The 6293-nt window shown below is 44.1% G+C and overlaps 1 long non-coding RNA gene across 1 annotated transcript; it reads left to right on the top strand.

Moving 5' to 3' along the window:
- Window positions 1–330: 330 nt before the first annotated feature.
- On the top strand, window positions 331–5805 carry LOC128084011 (uncharacterized). Its single transcript, XR_008208305.1, has 2 exons — window positions 331–543; window positions 3694–5805. It is a non-coding gene; the product is annotated as an uncharacterized LOC128084011 (long non-coding RNA).
- The last annotated feature ends 488 nt before the right edge of the window (window positions 5806–6293 follow it).

Here is a 6293-nt window from a genome sequence, read left to right as displayed (position 1 = left end):
TAGGAAAAAAAAAATCCTTAAAGAAATAATAGTCTGAAGACAACAAGGAAGTAAGTACTAGTCAGCATACACCTTTTCCAAGAACAGACATTATAGAACTCATAACATTTCCTTAAATACTATACATGTATACACTAAGTATGATATGCCATGACTTCAGCAAACATTTGATTGTGAAATTTTCATAACCAAATCAGTAAGACGTGGCCTTGATATAACTGTTCTGGACTAAGTGTAAAATGATTTCTTAAAACCATTCCCATAAAGGCATTCCTTATAAACAATCTTGAGTTTTAACCCTGTTCTCTCACAAAAAGACATTTAAGTCCCTGCTGCTTAGGGTATTGTAGTGGAAATACTGAGTGATGGAGCACCTGGTGGGAAGGTAGGGCCAACCCAGGGGAGCTCAGGTGTATGCAATGTACCTGAGTGACCAGAAGGGCTGGAATCAGGATCCACCCGTACCCAGACCTCATTTAAGGGTTGGCAGTGGCAGCAAGGGGATCTTGCTGGAGATCCCTGACTATTAGAGACCTTCTAAAGGTAAGCAGTTTTCCTTCCTTTGTTTCTGTTATTTACAGCTTTACAGCTTCTGTATTTTGGCTTGTTTTATTTTGCTGTAGGCTGGTGTTGTGCTACCTCCCTTCTATCACTGAACTTTCCATCACTTTATAGTATTACAGTTATCTTGGATAAGGTCTCACTTTTTCACAGCAACTGGACATCAAATGAATAAAACCAAGCTAAGAAGCCATAACTCTTCACTCTCAATAACTTGAGGAGAATCATAGAATCATCACCAAATCATAGAATGGTTTAGGCTGGAAGGGATGCTGGAGATCATCTAGTTCCAAACCTTTGTTATAAGCAAAAACATTTTCTTCCCCTAGGTCAGGCTGCCTATCTAGCCTGGCCTTGAACACCTCCAGGGATGGGGGGATCCATAACTTTTCTGGGCAGTCAGTGCTGTGCTACTCTCCAAGAAAATAATTTCTTTTAACATCTAATCTAAATCTCCTCTCTTCCTTGTTTATGTTACCCTCTCTTTAATGTTTAAAGATATTACTCCTTGTCCTATCACTACACTCCTTGATAAAATGTTCCTCTACTCTTTAGTCCTACATTACCTCTGCTAATGTACTTCATTAAAAGAAAAAGTGTCTCTTAGATTCTTTCTGGTATTTTTTACTGCCTGGCTGAACCCAAGGACCTGCCATGTTCGCCCTGTGTTACCAGGGCTCTGAAACCCACCCAACTTGGTGTTCAGCAGGGTCATTCTCCTTCTCTTCCTCCCTCTCCTATGAGTGCATGGAAAGCTTTGCTGCTCACCAGAAATGATGTCTTATCACTGCTCCATGGAATTTCAATGTGTATTTATTATGTGTGTGCAAAAGCTGGACTTTACTTGGCTGGGGCATGCAGGCTCAGTGCTTGCTGGTGGATGGAGACATATTCCAGTCCCTCTGGGTAGGTTTTCTTTGTAGAGCAGGCAAGAGGTAGACTTGTGGCAAACAACATTACCCGTAAGTAATTTTCCCTTACTTTATATAAGCAAATGCCTTTGATATACAACAATCCCCAATGTGTTCAGGTTACATGCTTATTTTAAGATCTTTTGTTTACTTTATGATCTTCATAGGTCATTGACATCCCATTTAGCTCTAGTGACCCTGTTTATACAATTGCAATATACATTAAAAAGCGTTCCTTTGGATAACATTAACATTCTTGATCTTAATCCATCACATGGGCTAACAATAGCTCCAGCTCAGATGTGTACGTAACTGTTAAAAGCTTTAATGTAGAATCCAATACACATATCGAGTGGGAGAGGCCTGATCAAACAGATTAGCTTTCTTTTTTCCATTCTAAGTGGTAGAGAATCCAGAATTATGTAAACTCTTGTGAAATGCACTGGAGGATCCCTCCAGCCACCACTCAGAGCAATTACATTCCCTTGAATGTAGAGCTTTTTCTTCCCCTCTCTTCAATGTGTAATGCTGTGGTTGAAGCACTCAACCGTGACCACCTCCAGGAGCTGTGGTCCCTGTTCTCTTGCTCCCTGAAAACCCAAGTCAGTGCCAGCATGGCACTGAATAAGCTGCCCTGGCCGAGGAGCAAACCTTGCCTTAAGGCGGCCATTTCCTGTGTCTGATAGGCCAGCAGCACTTCCTAGCAAACTCACTGGGAAGCTATGTTACCCATTGCAAGTTTCTTAGCTGTTTCTCTACTCCTGGCCACTCTATCCTGTATCTGCATTAGGGACAGCTGGAAGGACCCTATAGCATATGAGTTTTGAAAGAGGCCTTGGCTTTCTCTGGAGCTGTCCTATCTGAAAGATCAAAAAAATCAAAAATATCTCCACCTCCTGCAAAATGCTGTGGCTGCCTCCAGCAACAGAGATCATAGATACGCGTGCAGTAACTCCTCTAGAAATCAGCAGGACTATAGGAGGATCAGACAGATTGCCTTAAAACCACCCAGAAACCAAACACCGTCCTCTTAATTCTGAGGCAGCAGTGACTCTTGGGTGGCATCATGGCAGCAGTGTCAAGTCACAAAGATGAGAAAGCCTGTGAAAAGGAGAGTCTGATACTTTTTATTTTTACTGGTCCTGACAATAATACAACAGATCAACACACTGTGGGATGAGAACAACACCCATTAAAAATCTGTTCTTTTTCCCAGCGTTTGGATCTGGCTGGTTTAAGAGGACTGGATTCCAAGTAGGGCCTTGCATGTCAGTCTTTAGACCCTGCTAGATTTATGGCCATCCCAGGAATAGTTGCAGAGGTAAAGGGCTGGACAAGTGGTCTCTGTAGGCCTCTTCCAGCAACCTTTCTTGTAGTGCTGCTTTTGCAATAGCTCAAATTGTTTGGGAAATATCCACTTTCCAAGCTTGATGGAAGTCGTAGAATGTGGCAATGAGATGGCTCTTCTTTCTGCCTTTTTTTTTTTCCCCCATTCCTCCATAGGTTCAGAAAATGACACTTTGGCAGACACATTAATGTCTTTTGGGCTCAGCCCATATTTCCCAGGAGACTGGGTTCAATTGCAGGGTAAAAGGAGGGGGAAAAAAAAAAAAGTAATAAGGAAAGATCTGACCCAGTTGCCATGACACACCAAAGGCAGGACAAACACTCCAAAGAGGACGTCACATGAGGAGAAGAGAGAGCAGTAGAGAGAGGTGTATGACACGTCCCTGGGTCAGATGGTCACTGCTATGGCTCCAGCACCTTTAAGCTATGTCAGCTGTCCCACCACCAGACCCATTGTCACGTCATGTATTCCTGGGGAATTGGAGCAGTATTTGGGAAACTCAGGTGATGACTGACTGCAGAAACCGGGCTTCGGGGGGAGACTGCCAGCACTCACACTCAGCCGCTCTCTTTTTAGGAGCGTGAAGCCAAAGGGCAATTGATATCATTCCTCAGGAGGCTTTTGCCTTTTTTTTTCTGTAAGTATAGGTGATTTTACTCCCTGAGCACTGCAATTGGTGCCAGGCAACTCCAGTGCTGTGAGCGTTTCAGGCATGAAGATCTTTCTTATAAGCAAGCAGTTGTTCTCTCTCTACCTTATTTGTTGGTTTGTGATTCTTCTGGATATGAACAAAAGCTTGGTTCAAATTGCTTGGTATTAAAGTCTGATTAAAATAGAACCTCTAACTTGAACAAAATGTATCCATTCTTTCAGGCAGACAGGATGCGTACCATCCATCCCAGAGCAAACTGAACCCCAAATTTCAACAAGGGTGAGCTCCCCTGAATTCATGTACAGGATTTTTGTGGCCAATGATACATCAAGAGGTGAAAGTGCTAAAACCCCCAGTTCTTCCCTTGAAGGGCCAGGTTCCCACTGGAGACGTTCCAGATGTGGGCATGCTGTTCCAGCAAAAGACTTGGGCATCAGTGCATATTTTAGTAGCTGCATCAATGTTCTTGTGGGAATCAGGTATGGGGACATGGCATGGGGAGAGCTGTTGAGGCCCCCAGTTTCACTCCAGAAATGATAAGCATCACCAAGATTGTTCTGGCTTTCACAGAGATGTTCAGTTTTTAAGCAAACAGAGAGCAGAGGCAACCTCTGTGGAATGGGAAATGAACCTGCCACTTTGTCTTTGCCAAAACCACATTTAAAAACCTTTCTATAAACCAGTTTCACAGAACTCTCTTCAACACCTTCAAGCTGCCTGAACCACAATATTATTTAAGATCCCCCCCTTCCTTTTTTTTTTTTTTTTTTTTTTTTTTTTTTTTTTTTTTTTTTGGCAACTGCCACCAAGCAAAATAAACAATCTGATGCTGAAAGGCTTCCCCCACTTCACACAAGAAAGGAAGAGCAGCAAATCACGGCGGTGTCTGGCTCTGAACTCCCTGGTAAGTTCTGGGACATTTTTACTGACAGCACTTTCTCAAGGAAGGTGTGAACAGCAGTGGAAGAGCTCCTTATAAATCTGGAGAGTCCACCCCCTCTGCAAGCTGAGCTCTCCAAAATACCAGTGCCTATTTTCAGCCACGTGACTCGGCAGCTATTGACAAAATTCGCTGCAGCTGAAGAAATGAAGATGCTTTTGAAGCCAGTGAACATTCCTCAAGATGTTTTCCTTCCTGCACACACACACACACGACCGGTGAGACAAAGCGAGAGGAAAAGCAAGAGAAGCACAGCCGTTTTTGGCGATGGTTTCAGACGTTTATATTGGAATGTGAACATTTTCACTACCATCCTAGCTTCTCCTTCTGCTCGCTGCTACAGGGAACAGCATTTGGATGGCACTGCACTCTGCTGCTGTAATGATGGGGATGTCACTAATTTACCATTTAGACTTCACTGACTATAAAACAGGAGGAGGAAATGGGCTGTGAGTATGATAAGGAGCAAACTGCGTCTGGAACACAAATACACTTGAAAACTGGGAGGGAAAAGGGGAAATTAGAAACGATTAGCTAACTGCATCTCTCCAGCAACCAGCATCATGGTGAACGTGCAGGACGTTTGGAGGGCCACCAGCTGCTGACCCCTAGGATTTTGGTCAGGTTGGACATCCCTGTGGCATTTCCGTGCTTTGCAAGTTGCACTTAGACATCATAGGCCTTTTCACAGATCTACCCATTTTTGCCTCTGAGACCCTCTAATGCTTCTGAAGCTCAGGAAATTGTTGTAGGCATTGATTTAAATTAGAGCTTAAAGCCCTGATTGAACAGTGACACCTTCCTAAAATCTGGTTTTTTAGAGCATGAGGATAACCCTGTTAGGGGCAGAAAGAAATGCAATGGGAATGCAGAACCCATTCAATAATATTTTCTGATAAAAGGGAGCAGAGAATGGAGAGAAGGCTCAGCCCTCAGCTCTTGCTCAGGCCAAGCCTCAAGCTCAAAGATATCAAAGAGTTTTTTTCAAGTTTGCCTGCATGGAGGAAACAGTTGCATCAGAAAATACCAAAAAGCCACACCTCTCAGCCTCTATTCATCTGGAAGGCAGGAGATTTGAATGCAAACTGAGCTCAGACAGAAATCTGAGATGAACAGCAAGGGGCTGCTGACACCAAGCCCCCAGTGCCCACCTGTCTCCTACTCACTCCCCATGTAAAGCCAGATGCAACTTTGGGGGCTGCCCAGCCCTCTAGGGCTGGGGGTGAGGTTCCCAGGCTGGGAGGCCCTACCCTCATCTTGGATGTGCTCTCCAAACTCAAAGCACCTTTGCGAAACCTCCAGAGTGTTTCCTGAAGCTCCCCAGAACCTGCCAGAATTCCTACATATTTTCCAGGGAACCCAAATTCACCCAGACTGGAGTGTGAAATCTTATTTTCCAGTTCTTTGCTCATATTTAATGAGCCGTCTCCTGTGTAACCTCCCTCGGAGAACATTTTGAAGTACCATGTACTTCCTTCCCCCTCCTCAACCAGCGCAGCCGGCCTCTGGCACAAACCCTGACACCTATATTCCCAAACTCTGTTGCCAGCATTCAGTACAACTCAGATACAGGCTGTGTTGGCCTTCTTGTCAGAGGAAGAACCCCAAAAAAAGGTCAGAAGTGCAGCAAAGGGCACCTACCCTGCTGCTTCTTTGGGAGCAATCCAAGCTTAGTGTGAGCTGCTGCTTGTGCTGAAGAGTCTCTGGGAGCCTCAACGACTCTGCCCCTAAAGTAATGCTCCATTTTCCCCCTAACTACTACTGACTGATTAAATGAACCTCGGCGTACAGCAGGTCTTTGCTGCTGTTGTTATTTTCTGCTTTACTGTTTTTTGGATAAGATATACTTAGGGAAAACACTAGAGATCTCAATTAAGCAGC

Source organism: Tympanuchus pallidicinctus, unplaced genomic scaffold (genome assembly GCF_026119805.1).
Source record: "Tympanuchus pallidicinctus isolate F22 unplaced genomic scaffold, pur_lepc_1.0 scaffold1, whole genome shotgun sequence".
Lineage (NCBI taxonomy): Eukaryota > Metazoa > Chordata > Aves > Galliformes > Phasianidae > Tympanuchus > Tympanuchus pallidicinctus.
This window is presented reverse-complemented; position numbering and strand designations above follow the sequence as displayed.